Source organism: Loxodonta africana, chromosome 15 (genome assembly GCF_030014295.1).
Source record: "Loxodonta africana isolate mLoxAfr1 chromosome 15, mLoxAfr1.hap2, whole genome shotgun sequence".
Taxonomy (NCBI): domain Eukaryota; kingdom Metazoa; phylum Chordata; class Mammalia; order Proboscidea; family Elephantidae; genus Loxodonta; species Loxodonta africana.
Genome location: NC_087356.1, coordinates 19,212,509 through 19,230,416, shown reverse-complemented (window position 1 = coordinate 19,230,416; position 17,908 = coordinate 19,212,509). Strand labels below are relative to the sequence as shown.

The 17,908-nt window shown below is 46.0% G+C and overlaps 1 protein-coding gene and 1 long non-coding RNA gene across 8 annotated transcripts in view; one reads left to right on the top strand and one right to left on the bottom strand.

The window, feature by feature from the left end:
- Positions 1-6,073, bottom strand: part of CEP68 (centrosomal protein 68) — a 29,692-nt gene extending 23,619 nt beyond the window's left edge. For 3 of the 6 annotated variants that reach the window (XR_010317923.1, XM_010593615.3, XM_064268658.1), the window contains exon 1: positions 5,946-6,073. The gene's annotated coding sequence lies outside the window, so the exon portion shown is untranslated. Of the gene's footprint in view, positions 1-3,879; positions 4,001-5,945 lie in introns of all 6 variants that reach the window. The other 3 variants (XM_023552699.2, XM_064268660.1, XM_064268659.1) reach the window with 3 other exon arrangements.
- A 503-nt stretch (positions 6,074-6,576) lies between these two features.
- LOC135227773 (uncharacterized) overlaps positions 6,577-17,908 on the top strand; it is a 52,169-nt gene continuing 40,837 nt past the window's right edge. For both annotated transcript variants that reach the window (XR_010317927.1, XR_010317926.1), the window contains exons 1-2: positions 6,577-7,568; positions 14,096-14,305. This is a non-coding gene — a long non-coding RNA (uncharacterized LOC135227773). The remainder of the gene's footprint in view (positions 7,569-14,095; positions 14,306-17,908) is intronic.

Here is a 17,908-nt window from a genome sequence, read left to right as displayed (position 1 = left end):
ATATCCTAAGAACCATTTGGACTTTGCTATTAAAATTCTGTATTAGTTCAAACTCTACAGCCTTCAATATGGATTACACCTCAACATAAAGAAAACCAAAATCCTTACAACTGGACCAATAAGCAACAGCATGGTAAACAGAGAAAACCCTGAAGTTGTCAAGGATTTCATTTAACTTGGTCCCACAATCAACACCCATGGAAGCAGCAGTCAAGAAATCAAACAATGTACTGCATGGGGCAAATCTGCTGCAAAAGCCATCTTTAAAGTGTTACAAAAAAGCAAAGATGTCACTCTGAGGACTAAGGTGTACCTGACCCAAGCCACGGTATTTTAAATCGCTTCATATGCACGAGAAAGGCCGAAGAAGATCAAAAACAACAGCCTTCAATGTGCATTATGCCTCAACATAAAAAAACCAAAAATCTTCACAACTAGGCCAATAGCAACATCATGATCAATGAAGAGAAGACTGAAGTTGTTAAGGATTTCACTACTTGGATCCACAATCAATGTCCATGGAAGCATCTGTCAAGAAATCAAATGACATATTATTGCATGGGGCAAATCTGCTTCAAAAGACCTCTTTGAAGTGTTAAAAAGCAAGGGTGTCACCTTAATGACTAAGGTGTGCCCGACCAAAGCCATGGTATTTTCAATTGCCTCATATGCATTCTGGACAACAGAATAAGGAAGACCAAAGAAGAACTGCTGCCTTTGAATTATGGTGTTGGCAAAGAATATTGAATACACCATGGACTGACAGAAGAACAAACAAATCTGTCTTGGAAGAAGTACAGCCAGAACACTCCTTAGAAACGAGGATGGCAAGACTTTGTCTCATGTACTTTGGACATGTTATCAGAAGGCATCAGTCCCTGGAGAAGGACATCATGCTTGGTAAAATAAGATGGTCAGGGAAAAAGAAGAAGACGCTCAATGAGATGGACTGACACAGTGGCTGCAACAATGAGCTCAAACACAGCAACAATTTTGAGGATGGTGCAGGACCAGGCAGCATTTTGTTCTGTTGTGCATACAGTCACTGAATCAGAACCCACTTGATGGCACCTAATAACATTAGTTCCCAGGACCTGTGGAAGCCGTATGGTCTACCAGATATAATTAGGAGTGGTGTAGGCTTGGCTTGCTCTTGCCCTACAGTAAAAATACGCTCACACATCATGTATGAAGTAACCCTAACTCTGTCCCGTCTGACCTTTCCTGGCATCTGCTGCACCACCCTCAGGCAGTCCTGTCACAGCTGCCAGGGCTGCTCCCACTCACTCCTGTCAGGATGGAGAAAGGAGGACTGGGCAAGTGGGGGAAAGGGAGCTGATATTCCTCTCCAAACTCTGAACTCAAATCATTCAAATACGCAAATGAGCACCAAGGGAGCAATTCTCCCCTGAAAAAACAACACAACAAAGGACTTTTCCCAGGATTCTACTAGGAGTTCCCTTTGAGACAACTGGATTTACCCCAACTTTTCCCAGGAAACCCTATTCCAGGGGGGCCTGTCTCTGTACCCAGGCACCTATCACCACAGGCCAGGTGTTGCCTGACAAAGCGAGCCAGTTCAGGGCCCAAAGCCTTGTTGTTTTCACAAAAGGCCGCAGGTACAAGTGATGACACCATGAACACACAGAGGCAAAACCTGGCCTGCGAACCAGACAAAGAGGCTCTCAGTGTTGCTCTTTCTCTGAGAACATGAAACTGCCCAGGAGGAAAGGGGCGTGGGGCGGTACTGCACTGTCGGGTTGCTTGAAGGCTTTGGGGGAACGAGTTTATGGGAGAAAGGAGCTTAAAAAGGGTAATCCAGGTGTGGGGGGCAGCATGAAAGGGGGCAAAGACATATGTGGGGGAAGCCGGCAAAGGGAACAGTCACAAGAGGTCTGGCCTGCCTCAGAGCCGGGAGGGGGCCATGCCAGGAAAGCTGTGGCTGAGGCTGGAGGCGGGAGGCCAACAGCAAACAGCAACTGCTGCTCCACCTGCTCTTTCCCTGGCTATGCAGGCCCAGACCTCCAGGTCTCTCCTTGAGGGGCAGGTCCCTGTGCAAGCTCTGCCCCCCTCCTTCGCAGATGAAATCAAAGTGAAAATGAAGAACAGGCTCAAAGCTACCACAAGGAGAGGGTAGATCACGTCCCCCAAAGCTTGGGCTGCTGTATTCCCAGGCTCCTTGGGTACCAGCAGACCCTCTCCACCCCACCACCTCGGTCTATTTCCCTAAGTTCTGCTTCGGACCCTCTGGATCAGTGTGGTGGAGAGGGTGTTGGCCAGCCTGCGTGGCTGCCTGCTCTCTTGTTCTCTCACTTGCTCACTGTTGGCTGACTAGAGACCACCAGACAGCCTCACAGCAAGGCCAGTCTTCCTTCCAACTTGTGAAAGGTCTTCAGATGGCCTTTAAAGAGATGAAACTGCCATATCTTCATGAAGCCTTGGTAAGCTCCCAGGACTCCTGCTCCCTGCCACCGCCCCCCCCCCCAACCTGCCCTGCCCCAAGCTCGCTGCTGGTCCAACAAAGCTCAAAGCACAAGGATGCGGAGGACTAATAAGCATGCCAATCGACTGCACCCTCTATTCTCACCAAAGAGCAGGCAGAAAAACAGCTTCCCTGTAACTAACAAAATCGCTCCTACTGTCAGCTGAAGCTGCGCCTGGACCACATGGCTGCAGTTCCACAGGCAACAGCTTTAAATATACTGCCAGTTTGCTATGAGGCCATCAGTATATACATATGAAGATTTATAAGAACCTTATCAATTTTCTCAAGATATATTTACTGTCCCACAGTGTCCTCTTTGGAGAACCCATGGGAAAAGAATTCTCTGGTCTCAGTAATAGAAAACAGCTGCTTCTACTGAGTATCTAGTTTGTTTTTATTTCATAGGTACTAGCAAAACGAGCAAATTTTCCTCCTTGCTTTCACTGCTAGGAAGCTCAGGGCCAAATCTACATAGTCTCATTCTAGTGAAACCAAGAGAAGAGGCACTTATCTTTTGTATTAATCTTACTTTCACCACTCTATCTGCCTCAATTACTCTTCCTTAAATTCTTATTACACTGACAAGATCTTGGAAAGATTCCTCACACCATTTTTTGGGATGAGACGGAGGAATTGTTAAAAATAGAATGTAAGTAGAAAAATAGCTCCTAAATCCAAGATTTCATCCCAATACCATAAGAAAATAAGACTTCTTTTACCAGTATAACTAAGAGACACTGAACTTAAATTAGTACCTTGTTACTACTCAGTGTGGTCCCTGGACCAGCGGCAGCTACTGCACCTCAGAGCTTGTGAGATTACACTCTCAGGCCCCACCCTAGAACCTCTGATTCAGTATGTACATTTTAACAAGATCCCCAGGTGATTGTTAAGCACAGGGATGTCTGAGAAGCCCCAGCGTAGTATGCAAGCCTGTTTCAGCGCCCTGAAAAGAATAAACTATAACACTGGCTTTAAGAACATTCATTCAGTGCCAGACACAAACAAGAAAGAAATTCATGGTCCCTGTCCTCAAGGACAGGGGCGCTCAAAAAAGCGCACACCTCTGAGTTATATATAAGGCTTATGGCAGGCATTCATCTGCCAATTAATAGTTCTAGAATGTCACAGCTGGAAGGGAGTTTCCAGAAAGAAGAGTATTCTCTAGGAAGGAGTCAAGGATTCTTTGTGGCTGCACTAAAAAGCAGAGTCAGAGGCCAGGCTTTTCGCCTGTGACAGTTACAAACAGAGAGCGGAAAGGTAACTGTCTGGGAGACATCAAATAACTTAAGAGAAACTGACAAGCCATAGGAGCCTACAGTGGGAAGGAAACGTCAACCCAGCTGTCTGTTTCCTCTGGCCAGGAAGTGGTGCTAACTTAACATGAAGCTCACCAGGAAGCCCTGGAAGTGAGGCAATATCCCCCACGGGTTGTGTTGCATCTTCCAAGTCTGGCAATCTGATCTGAAGTGGATGGAAAGACGTTTTCCACTTTTCACAAAGTTTTGTGAGCAACTGTAAAGGTAAGAGACAGTTTCTTCATGAGAGCAGGATGAAGTTATAAGGAGACAAGCCACCCAAAGCCCAACTTCACAACCTCTGCCTCTCTCTGGTTGAACCAACCATCCTAAAGATCTTTTGTTGGCCACATTAGGCTCCATCTGTTTCACTCCTCTGTGCTTACATAACCATTTGCAGTAATAAACCACATTAAGACTGTATCAAATACTACTGTAATACTGAGCCAAACTGCTACTTGGCGCTTAATCTCTAGAGAACAGTAAGACCCAAAGCATAAACAGGTATCTTCTATGAAATACCTTCACTGTGGGGGAGAATCAGGAAAGGCTTAAGGGATTGTTTTTTCTTTACATCCAGGAACAGGTAAGGACCAAAAGGTAGAGCAACCCTGAAGGTCAAGTACAATAGTATTGAAAAGTGAATCTGTTCAAGTATTTACTTTTATCCTAACAACTGTTAACAGCTACTGAACATTTTCTTTGGACCAGGAACTATGCTAAACACTTTATATCAATATTTTATTTAATCGTCAGAACAAATCCATGAAGTAGGTCCTATTACTGCTCCCAGTTTACAGAGGAGGAAACTAAAGCACAGAGAAGTTAACTAACTTGTTCAGAGTTAGCAACGTGGCAGAGCTAAAATCTCAATTGTCTTAGAGAGCCTGAGCTCAACTGCCTAGGGAACCTGTAAAAACAACTAGCCCAACAAATAAAAACAATGAAAGGTTTTGTTTCATGAGCTTTTGGCTATACTTCTGCTTTTGTTTTCTTTTTATTTCCTTCAATTACTGAGTCCCTTCTATGTTCCAAGCATTGTGTTAGGAGCCGGGGAAACCAGAATATGGCGTGACGTGTAAAAACAGAGGGTAGAAGGTAGCTTTGGGGGAGGGGGCAGTTAAAACACTTTCCAGACGAGATGAAACAGAACTTTGCCTCTCTTCAGCATCCAGTGGCGCAGAACTGACCCAGTTGGTGGGAAAGGTATGGAGGGGGCAAGCGTGAGAAGTGATGCTTTCTACTACTTTCAACCAAGCCCTGGGCAAACTGATCCAACACACTTTGTCCTGCATTTTCAACAGCAAACATCCTTCATACCCTAGATCTGGGGGGCTGTAAAGGGTATTTGTGAACGTGACCCCCCACCTTCGCGGCTCCCCTCCTCCACGAATTCCCAGTGAGGTCCAATCGGCCCCGGCACTGGCAGGTTTCCGCTCATTTTTATGCCAAACAATACACCGAACCCAACCTAATAATTATAAAAGGCCTGGAATGGGTTTTTGGACACGCGCCTTTGGGGTGCTGAGAATTTTTCTGGTTATGACAGTTGGAAAGGGTAACGCTTCTGGCAAAAAAAAGAGACATCTTGCTTTTTTCCCTCCGTATCTGGGGGATTGCTGCGTTCAAGGTGATAAGGCGTCACGCATTTATATCTTTCCGCTGGGAAAGACGCTCTCTGCATTGGCCCTGATCGAGGAGTGGCGCGCCCCCCTTACTCTCGGGGACACCTGGGCCCCGGCGAGGGCGCACAGTAAACAGGGTACGCCTGAGGAGAGGCCGCAGGGGAAACTGATTTCCCCCGCGGCACCGATCGACGGGCCGCTAAGTAGCTCCGACGCGAGGATGTGTGGACCGCGCGCCGCCTGGCGTGGCCCTCCCTGTGCACCGGCATTTTCAAGCCCGGCCTCCTGCCCTCGGGCCCCAACTCCTAGGCCGCGACGCGCACACGCCGCTCTGCTGCAAAATGGAGGCGCAGGCACGAGGCGCCCCCGCCCCAGGAAGCCTTTGTGCCCTTCCCAGTGGGGACGCGAGGTCCGGCGGCCCGCACGGCCAGGGCCTCGCAGACCTGGAGAGGCCGGGGCCAAGGGGGCTGGCCGCGCGGGCGGGCGAGCGCCGCGGGCTCCCCCGACAGCCGCGTCCCCGCGCCGGTCACTACCTACCGCGTCCTGGGCGGTTCCGACGCAGCAACTGGCCGCTGCGGCCAACCCCGCGGCCCCAGCAACCCCATGCGGACGCCCAGAAGCCAGGGTCCCAGGCCGCGACCGCCGCGCTCCCGCCCGACCCTGGGACGCGTGGGCGGGGCCGAGAAGTGGCCACGCCCCCCCGAGCCCGCCCCCTCATCCGTCCCTTCTTGGTCCACTGGCCCCGCGGAGGGCGCCTTTGGGACAGTTTAGCCAATCCTGGCCTTCGACTCGATGCCTCGACCAATACACAACCCGCTGCTGCAAGAAGAGCCCACCCTTTGCGTCGCCTGGCCTATAGGAGGCCGGATCTTCTTCTCTGCGCCCCTGACTCAGGTTGGCTTCTTAGGAGCGAGCCGGGTCGTGCGAGGGTGCGTGGTCCTGAGGCGAGCGGGTGGGGGGAGGGGGCGCAAGGGGTGGGCGCCGGGAGGCTCCCGCTCGTCGCCTGTAGGCCGCAGCCCGAGTCGCTGATCCGGTCATTCATTCTGCGTTACGGCTGCGTTCCAGCCGCGCCGCTGCCGAGGAGGCGGTCCCAGACTCGCTGTGCGTCTGTTTATATTCGCGACCAAACAACCGGGTGGCGTGTGACCGAGTCCGCAGCAGGTGCTACTGGGCAGAAGCGCCAGAGGGCGAGGTCCCCAGGGCGGGTGGCAGAGGAGGGCTTCGTGGAGGTGGTGGGACTTACGGAGTCTCGGGAAGGATGGGCGGGGTGTGGAGAAACGAAGCGGGAGCTGCAGAGCGGCGCTCTGAGCACCTGCTCCGATGGGAGAGTCGGAGGGGGAGTCGGAGCCAGCCTGGGGAGGGCACGATGCGCATCGTCCCCCAACAGAGAGGCCCGGGCCTCGAATGACACAGCTCTTTGGCTTTCACTGCCCCGCGGGATCCTGGGGCACGGGAACTACCAGCAGGCCAGGCTGGGAAAGGGTCACTTGGTAATCATTGTCAGACCATTCCTCCCTGCTGGTAATTTTCTCTCAGCAGCCCTGTCAGCGATCTGGCTTCCCCTGAATACTCCAGTTTTACACACAGTTCTGTAAAAGTCTGAACCCCAGCTGTGGGCAGGGAGCTGGGCCCCAGACAGTTTCCTAGGTAAAGTCTTGTTGAGTTTTCCTGAACTTGATGACAGTTACAGAGGTGTTCTCCAACCCAGGAGCCACCGACGTTTGTGAGCGAGAGCAGACACTGGCCCACAGATGGTTTTGTTTGGGCAGCACAGAGATTTTATTATTGTTGTTTGGGCAGCCAGGGTTTTTTTTTGTTGTTGTTGTTTTATTTTTTAGCCAGAATTTAAATGTCACAATACAATCTCTCCTTGTTAAGTAACACCCAGCCACTTCTTCACACACATTTGTTACCTGCCTGACATCTGAAGTCATTTGTGTTTGTGACCCTTAATCTTCTTTAAATACACAGAAGACCTCTGGGGAGTTACCTCATCTGACAGGCTGAGACTTGGGACTTTCCCCACCATCACATCCTACTGGACAGAGAAAGGGGCCAAGTCCAAACAGGCAACCAGGTCAGGCAGAGAACCAGGGTGCCAGATCCAAGGAAAGGAGCTTGAAAGAAAAATCAAGGCCAAGTGAATAAGGACTCGGAAAGGTGAGCAAATCATAAGCAGAATGTGAGCAGAAAGGAAATCATTCTGAAATCTGCAAAAGACCAGCACATTACACGAGCTGTTTGTCAGGTCCCAGGTCAGATCCCACCACCTCCATCAAGCTTCCCCTCATCTCCCAGCCAGTTGTGTTCTCTTACTCCTTTGAGCCCTGCAACGCTGTGTGTACCTTCCCTTGGCCTTGCTTATTTTCTACCCTGTGTGGTTTCTTTATCTGTAAAAGGGGGAATGGAATAGCTATGTCCCAAGGTTGCTTTCTGCTCTGACATTCTGTATTTTTTTTGTTGTTGTGTGCATCTTTTGTTTTCGCCTGACAAGTAATCTTTTCTTTGAGGAATTGCATGCAATCTCCCAGGTTAGGTGGTTCATAAGGGGTACCATACCCGTCCCCTGCCACCCCCCCGCCAGCCCACTTCCCACCCAGGCCCAGTATAACTATAGATTCCCTCACTTTGTCCTCAGTGATTTCCCCAGGAATGGACACGTGACCCAACCTGAGATGGTCTGATCCCTTGCCTGGGATTTTAGAAGATGAGCTAGGTGAGACAGGCTTTTCTTTCCTCTCATATCTTTAAACTTTGGTGCAGTAAGCCTGAAGCTATGTACAGTTACACTTCCTGCACCAGAAAAGTAGAGAACCAGGCCTGAAAATGGTAGAAACCCAAGGAGATCAGGCAGCAAGTTACTCGGGCAAAACTAGGTTGCACCAACCCTCTGATTAGGGTGCATGTCTACACTTTCGGTGCTCCCATGAATTGCTCTTCAGCTCTTTTCTGGTATTATGTCTCGTTCAAAGTTTTGGGCTAGACCATTTACTTGGCAGAGTCCCTGGGTCCCTCAATCGGTTAAGCACTTGACTGCTAACCAAAAAGTTGAGGGTTCGAGTCTACCTAGAGGTGCCTCGAAAGAAAGACCTGGCAGTCTACTTGTGAAAAATCAGCCATTGAAAACTATGGAGCACATCAGAATTGATGCCATGCTAGCTGGTTATTTACTCGGCCTAGTCTATATGATGTGCTTGTGTCCTAGCTTCTAACGGGCAAGGAGAGCCTCTGGCTTCTACTATGACTTCTGCTGGCCCCTTTGGCTTCTACATGGGAGGAGAGACAAACCTTCCACCAAGAGTCATAGAGTGAGGGGCTTTCCCCCAAATGAGAAGGATGTTCACATGCTGGGTAGCCAAAAGTAACTCCACTATTTCCCTTCTCTACTACCAACGGCACTGGGTTACTACCTATTCTAGGTTCCCCTTAACTTTAAGCAATCTCTCATCTGGCCAGGATTCTTTTCCTGGTGGGGTGAACCAAAGGGGAGCCTGTGTGTATATAGTACAGCACCTGTCCGTTACCTTATATCCCTGGCTGTCGGAGTGAAGAGGTGCCCTAGGGGACCTCATACTACTCCTGCCTCTGTGTAATAGCAATGCTGCTTCCCCTTGATAGTCAGGGTCAGTCACCAGCCAACTCTGAGACCTCTGGTGACGCAAGGAACCGTTGTTGTAGGCTCTGATAGAAGCATCGTGCTAAAATATCGAAGACCCCTGATTTGAGGACAAGGAGAGCATATGTTATGGTGGAGAGTTATTACGTATAATTTGAGGGGTGCTGCACCCACATTCACCAACTAGCTGACTGACATCTGTACGCGGCTATGAAAGAAACAGCCGTGTATGGTCACAAGTTCACAGCACACACTCATCCGGCAGGCCAATGCTACACTCAGAATGGTCTCCCAGCTGGCACTGGAACTCATCTTTTAAAAAATTAAATATTTTTATTTTGTTGATGTAACCCATGCACATGTTTTTTAAAAAAATCATGAAGCATTAAAAGACAATTCTGCTGCCCCTCCAACCCTCTTAGTCCTCACTCTCAGAGGCATTCACTTTTAAATCTAGCTTTCTCTTCTGCTATTTATTTCCGTATTTTTGAATAATGTCCAGTTAATTATTGATTTATCAGTTTGGGACCTGATCTGCTGTCTCTTAGCCCTATATAGCCCCTTCCCTGTTTTCCTTTCTTGCAAATATGGCGTGTTGCCAGCCCTCATGTAACTTCGGGGGGAGGAGAGAGAGTCAAGATCAGCAGCATTAGCCCAAGGCTGATGATTCCTATGAGGTGGAGGTCAGATAGACCTTCTCTCTCTAACCTTTGTACTGATTCTGAGACCAGCCGTCCCTCCCACAGCATTCTCTGCTTTTCTGCTGGGTCCAGTAATTCGTTGCAATGGCCACACAGAACTCAAAGACCTTACTCATGATTATGGCGTTTATCGGGGAAGTAACAGGTTACAATTCAGCATCAGGATCAACTTAGAAGTAACAGGAATGACTCAGGATACAGTTCTTCAATGAGGATAATTTATCCGCACAGCCTCTCTTGGCCCTTGGCCCTCAATCTTCAGTTCTCAGCCCTTTGCCCTGCTCAGGTAAGTATTACAAAGCTCCTTACCTCCACTGATAAGTGCCTGGAGGCACCCTACTTCTCCATCAAGCCCTCTCCCCAAAGACACTCAGCTCTTGCTCCATGGGTCAACATGCCCACTGTAGCTCCTTGTTCCCTGGGCCAGGAAGCCCACCGTGGCTTTTTGCATCAGTCTCCTGGTTCTGCTGCTGCCGTTTCTCTGCCCCTGCAGTCTGCTATGTTTGCTGCCATTTCTCGCTGTGTCCGGTGTTACAACTCTTTCTGTCTCTTGGGTCTATGAAGTTTTCAGGGACCCTGGGTCCAAAAGATGGGCTCTGTTCCTGGCTCTTCTTGATGGTAGTGAGGTCACCCTCCAATATTTGGGATTTGCTCCCTCTAAGCCTATTGGAATGGCAAAACTGACCAAAACCTCTACAAGAGTTCCATGTATCTTATTTGCATGGTCCTACCCCCCAAAAGGTTCAATGCACCTTATTTGCGTTAGCAAAACCGTTCAATCCCGTTGGTGGGCTACAAGCCCCTTATTTTCCTAGTCCTACCCGATCGTTTTGTGGGATTTACAAGACCATGGCTAGAAGGACTGTATAATAGTAATTCACTGCACTACATTTGTCCACTTTATATTGTTTGGTTTTTAAAGATACTGTGTTTTTGGTGAAAATATACACCATAAAACACACTCCAGTTCAACAATTTATACGTATAATGTTCAGTGACAATTCTTCACATTATGTCAACATTCTCATTATTTCTGTTCTAGTTGTTTCACTCCCATTAACAGTCTCACCATCCCCCAGATTTTCACCTATGCTTTAGAGTAACTGTTGTCCTTTTGGTCTCATAGAGATGATGTTTTACAAGACTGCAGTACTCAGGGGTGACCTGTTATTTAGTTAAAAGGTGACTTCAGGGGATAGTTTTACTTCAAGGTTTAAAGAGTATGTTATAGGGCAATAGTTTCAGGGATTCCTCCAGTCTCAGTGGGTCCAATACTTCTGGATTCTTTAAGGATTTGAAGTTCTGTTCCACATTTTTATTCCTTTCAGGATCTATCTATTGTGTCCCTGATCAGAACATTTGCTAGTGGTAGCTGGGCACCATTTAGTTCTTCTGGTCTCAAGGTAGAGGAGGCAGTGGTTCATGGAGGCAATTAGTCCTGTAGTCTGGTTCCTTCTCTGATTCTTGAGTTCCTTCTTTTGCTTCAGATGAATAGAGACTAATAGTTGTATCTTAGATGGTCACTCATAAGCTTTTAAAACCCTAGATACTACTTACCAAACTAGGAGGTAGAACATAAATTTTAAGAAGTATATTATGCCTATTGACTGAATGTTCCAAGAAACCATGATCCTAAGTCTTCAAACCAAGACTAATCCCGTGAGGTGATGTCTAATAAGTATCAGTAACTGTAGCCCTTATTTAAATATATATATATATATATATATATTTTTTTTTTTTGGTCGTTGTTTAAAATTATATATAACATACCCAAACCCAAACCTGTTGCCGTTGAGTCAATTCTGACTCGTAGCGACTCTGTAGGACAGGGTAGAACTGCCCCATAGGGTTTCTAAGGCTGTAATCTTTACGGAAGCGGACTGCTTCTCTCACGGATATATAACATAGTATTTACCAATTCATCTGTTTTTCATGTGTACAACTTAGTGGCATCAATTACATTAGCCAAGCCGTGCAAACTTCACTGACATTCAGTGCCAACTTTGTCATCACCATAAACAAAAAGTGACTGCTATCTAGAGAACGGCTCCCCTTTTTCCTGCCTTATATTGTTATAGCATAATTTTGAGTTAAGTGAATAGCAATGTATGTCATTGTGACTACATAAGTATTGTTTACTGCTGAGCCAAGTTCTGTACTATGGCAGTCTCCTCTCTCATATAGTAGTTATTACTCTGGGAGCTAATGATGTACTCATTTGCATAAATTTTTTTATATCCTTGGTTTTGTTTTTGCCAAACTTGGCATATTTCTACCAGTGCTTTGTTTTAAAATGCTCACGCTCTCATGTATTCTACCAATTCCATTTCCACCCAGACATGTCCTTCCTTCCTTTTTTTCTTTCTTCTTTCTATCCTCTTGCTCCAACCACAACTTATTACTCTTAAGCACTGTCATCCTCCCTTCTCTAGAAACACCTGTTTTTTTTTTTTTCTGGTTCAGGAAGATCCAAGACAAGTTGAAATAAACAGATAATGGCTACAAACATCCATATAATGCAACTATAAAAAGAAAGCCAAATACAAATCGAACCTTTTTAACTATTAAATACCCTACAGCGATAAGCAGAGGAGTAATACAGCATGGTATTCTAACATGAACTAAACAGTATTCAAACAAGTGCAGCTATAAAGAGTGCCACAAGTCAGAAATTCCTTTCCCTTGAGTGTGGGCTGGATTTAGTGACTAGCTTCTAGCAAATAACATGTGACCAAGATGATGGGATGCCACTTTAAGACTGAGTTACAAAAACACAGCCTTCCATCTTCCGTCTTGGACATTCTGTTTCCCTCACTTGCTCTTGTGGAAGCTGGCAGCCATGTTGCAAACTGCTCTGTGGAGAACAGGTCTATATGGCGTTGAGTGAGGTCCAGCAGCCTGTGAGGAACTGAATCGTGCCAATAACTACGTCAGGGAGCTTGGAAGTGGATCCTTCCTAAGCCAGGCCTTCATGTGAGAACACAGCATTGTGAGAGAACCCGGGCCAGAGGCACCCAGCTAAGCAGTACCTGGATTCCTGACCCACAGAAACTGAGATAATAAATGTTTGTTGTCTTAAGTTGCTATGTTTTATTTATTTATTGTTATGATTTAGGTAAAAGTTTATATAGCTAAGTAGTTTCTCATTAAACAGTTAGTACACAAATTGTTTTGTGGCATTGGTTGCCAACCCCATGATGTGTCAACACTCTCCCCTTCTCCACCCCAGGTTCCCTGTTTCCATTCATCCAGTTTTCCTATCCCTTCCTGCCTTCTTGTCTTTGCTTTTGGGCTGGTGTGCCCATTAGGTTAGTATACATGATTGAACTCTGAAACACATCCCTCGTATGTGTTATTGTTGGCCCTGTGGACCTGTCTAATCTTTGCCTAAAGGGTGAACCTCAGGAGTGACTTCAGTACTGAGTTAAAAGGGTGCCCGGGGCCATACTCTCTGGGTGCCTCCAGTTTCTGTCAGTGTCAGACCAGCAAGCCTGGTCTTTTTGTGTGTGTGTGAATTTGAATTTTGTTCTGCATTTTTCTTCTCCTCTGTCCAGGACCCTCTACTGTGATCCCTGCCAGATCAGTCGGTGGTGGTAACTGGGCACCATCTAGTTGTTCTAGGCTCAGTCTGGTGGAGGTTGTGATAGTTGTGATCCATTAGTCCTTTGAACTAATCTTTCCCTTATGTCTTTGATCTTCGTTTTCCTTTGCTCCAGCCAGGATGGGACCAGTAGGTGTATCTTAGGTGGCTGCTCACAGGCTTTTAAGACCCCAGCTGCTACTCACCACAGTCGGATGTAAAACATTTTCTTTATAGACTGTGTTATGCTGAGTGAGCTAGATGTTCTCTGAGACCATGGCCCCCAGCCCTCAGCCCAGTAGCTCTGCCTCTCAGGGCATTTGGATGTGTCTGTGAAGCTTCTAGGACTTTGTTCTTGTCAAGTTGTACTGACTTCTCCAATATTGTATACTGTCACCCTTCATTCAAGTTACCACTTATCCGCTATCTAGTTAGTGTTTTTCCCTCCACCCCTCCCCTCCTTCATAACCATCAAAGATTGTTTCTTTCTGTGTGGAAACATTTTCCTGTGTTTTTATAATAGTGGTCTCATACAGTATTTGTCCTTTTGTGATTGACTTATTTCGTTCACTGTAATGCCCTCCAGATTCGTCCACGTTGTTAGATGTTTCACAGATTCATCTTTGTTCTTTATCGTTGCATAGTATTCTGTTGTGTGTATGTACCATAGTTTATTTATCCATTCATCTGTTGATGGGAAGTTGTGTTTTAGAGTAATTTGTTTTGCAGCAGTAGATAACTAATACACTAAGTAAAGGACAGTCATTTTCCTCTTTCAACTTTTCTGTAGATTCGCAGTTTTTCATGCCAGGAGAACAGTTTGGCTAGCACACTGCTATTGGCGCATGGCCACTGCATACTAAATGCTTCACCGCTGACATTGGATGCCGCTGCAGTAAATTATTTCTCAGCTGACCTTTCACTGGAAGGATCCGCATGTGCCCCAGCTCCACTTCCAGGGTGTGGGGCCAGAAAGTACCTGACACATTCAGCTACTGAGGTGAGAATTGTGGCCCTGCCTTCTACCAAGATTCATACACTGGTTGGGGGGAGGGCCTCAAATAGGGAGGTTAGTCAGACAGTTGGTAGACCAGAAAAATAAAAGAGAAGGAAGGAAGCAGGGTGGGAACAGAAAGGAATAGAAGTGGAGGGGAGGGGAGGGGAGGGAAGAAAAAAAAAACATTTACTATACTTCCTTCTATTCCTCTGCTCTCCAACTGTATGGAAGCTCATCTGCTAAAGGAGAGAATAAGAACAACACAAGAGACTTATTTTGGTAGCCAGTTCCTACTTATCTCCATCTCTGCTTGTACCCTCCTGCCAGTATCAGCCCTCCATGTCTGAGTCTCTTTAAAGTTCCAAGAGAGATGATTTGATGGTCTGACTGGTCACTGTTTAATGGAGGGTGTTCTGGTTAACCAAAGCTTTCACTCCAGGCTACTGCAGAAGGTCTAGATTGGCCAATAGCTTGGATGTCCTTGGGACCAGGGCTTACTCTGATCCCTTCACCTGTTTTGGGGATGGTACCAAACAGAACAACTTCTGCTAAGGAGCCCCTAGGTCATGGATGTCAGCAGATATCTTGAGGCTTCGGTAAGGGGGCCCTGTAGAGGAAGAAATTTTGCTTGGCTGATCCACTTCAGTCTCATTGACAAAAATAAGACGTGTGCCTAAATAAATAAATAAATAAAATAAGATGTGTGCCAAAAATAAATAAGTAAAATAAGATGTGTGCCAAGGAAGCTGATTTGGGCTAAAGACAATGAGGTCAGTTTTGCACATGAAATGAATGTAGACCTCTGGATGATGCTGTCTTGTGGTCAATTGGAAACCTGAAGCTGAAGTTCACAAGTCAGGGCTGTGGATGAAGATGGGATGGTTGGTCATATGGACGTGATATATAAAACTCCAAACAGGAAAGAAATTTCCACAGGTATGGAAGAGAGAAACTATGGGGCTAGTTGTACTCTGTCCTGTAGGGTCGCTATGAGTCAGAATTGGCTCAACGGCACTGGGTGGGTTGGGGAAGAGAGTATAAAGCCAGAAATGCCTAGTGCTTTTGCTATAATGTTGTAGGGTAAAAACATCACAAAGTTTAGTAAAGCAAAAAGAAAGTTTTGCTTGGCTACGTTCAAAGAGGCAAAGGGGGGAACAGACAAGCATGCTGCCCAAGTTCAAGGAATATTACAGAATAAGCAAAAGTGGGAAAACAGACAGGCATGCTGCCACAGCCATGTCCAGCCGAGTGCAAAGAATATTGCAGAATAGGCAAGAATGGGAGAATGGACAGGCATGCTGCCACAGCCATGTCTACCTAAGTCTGAGGAACGTTACTAAGTCATCAGTATATATTAGTATTACAAATGGGCAAAACCATAGAAAGTTTCACTTTTTCACTGATTGACTAGAAACTGCCAAATCACCGTAATCCAACATTTTAAATTGTCTTTCTTAATAATTTTTGGTACGGGTTCCAGTAACAACATGAGGGTCCTCATTGGACCAACAAATCTTACTATTCACTAAATGCTAATAAAAAAAGATAAGAGTGGTAAGTATGTGGGTCTTTCAGTGCTGTGTTTTATGATTTGTTTATGTGGAAGTTTCCCTAGGAGATGTTTTCCAAGATTGCCCTAGCTGTTGTATTTATATCTCAGGTCCAGTTGATGTGCCCTTGTGAGTCTAGCTATAGCTGCGTCGCGTTTTAGGACAGGGAGTAATGGCTCCAATATTATCTCCTAAACCAGTAATAATATTTATTCTTTCAATCACTTTTATGAGAACTTTGAAAATTTGCAACTGGAATAAACCAGTGAAGAGAATGGAATGGGTTTTGCAAACTATGTACTGCCCAGACCTCTGTATCTACAGTGGCCCAAGAGTTCTTGCTTAACATTCACATTTATGACATTGTCTGATTGTTGCCCGATTAGGGTCCGTGCCCTGGAGCAGTCAAGTCAATGAAACGTACTCCAAGTCAGAAAGAGTGACGCCACCTGGACCCGTCAGCAACACAGACTCTCTCTATGGAGTCCTGAAAAGCAATTTTGTATAGCATTTTTTACAAAGGTTAGAAGTGTCTTTATACCCTGCAGATGGCATGGCCAAAGGAGTTATTCATTACAAGATAGTGACAAGAGACTGTATCAGACTAAAGATATACATGTCAGACACCTGGGCTCTGATTTCCCTGTGGGGGGTTGTAAGTCACAGGTGGTCAGACAGAACCAAACAAAGTTATTTGCATCAGATCAAAACAAAGAGCAAAGTCAGTAGCATTAGGTCAAAACAAAGTCATTAACAAAGGTATAGAAGGAGGAGGCAGGTTGAGGAAGGAGAAAAACTTACAGGTTCATCGTGGCGTTAATTATGTCAAGCTCTCAGTCACCTATTTGAAAAGGAGAAAACATGGGGGAGTATTACGGTCACATGAGGTTGGGTAAATTTTGTGGAATAAATTTTTTAATTAAAAACAGGTATTTAATTTCAAGGGTCTTGTCCAGGAACCTAAAAGTTCTTGACCCACAATTGTTCTTGCCTTCAGCGTTGTTGGCCCGTTTTTTTTGTTAACGCAAAATTACTAATCAACTTGTCTTTCCTGTTTGAAGGACAGTGAGTAACACAGCTTATTACCTTGTGATTTAATGGAAAAGACCCCGGGCTTCTCCAAATTATAATTTCAAGAGATCTCAGAGCTAACCAAAAACCAAACCCATTGCCATCCAGGATTCTGACTCATAGTGACTATAGAACAGAGTAGAACTGCCCCATAGAGTGTCCAAGGAGCACCTGGTGGATTTGAGCTGCCCACCTTTTGGTTAGCCATAGCTCTTAACCAATCTTCCACCAGGGTTTCCTTCAAAAAAAAAAAAAAAAATCAAACCTATTGCCATTGAGTCGATTCTGACTCTAGAGACCCTATAAGATGGGGTACAACTGTCGCATAGAGTTTCCAAGGCTATATTCTTTATGTTACCTGAATAGGGTCTGTGCCCTGGAGCAGTAGAGCCAATAAAATGTACTCCAAGTCAGAGTGAGAAAGTTTATTCAGGAGATGCATATATCACCGGGGACTGGCAGCAACACAGGCTGTCTCTATGGAGTCCCAAAGGGCAATTTTGACATTAGAGCTTATATAAAATCTTACAAGGGTTACAATTGTCTTTGTAGTCCCCTACCAGACATTTCTTTATTAGGCTAAAGATATACATATCAGATACCTAGGCTCCAACTTCCTGTGGGGGTTGTATGCCACAGGTAGTCCAAACAGAACAAAAGGTTATTTGCATCAGTTTAAAACAAAGAACAAAGTCATTAACATTTGGCCAAAAAAGTCTTTAACACAGGTATGTGAAGGAGGCAGGCAGAGGAAGAACAACTTATAGGTTTATCATGGCCTTAGTTATGTTAAGCTGTCATTTGCCAGTTTTGAAAGAGGAGAAGACGTGCTGCGGGGGTATTGGGGTCACATTTACAGGAGATTACCACATCTCCTGTGGAGCAACTGGTGGGTTTGAACCAGCAGCCTTTTGGTTAGCAGGCAAGCTCTTAACCACTGTGCGACCAGGTCTCCTTTAACAGTGGGTAAAGGGCCAAAATTTTC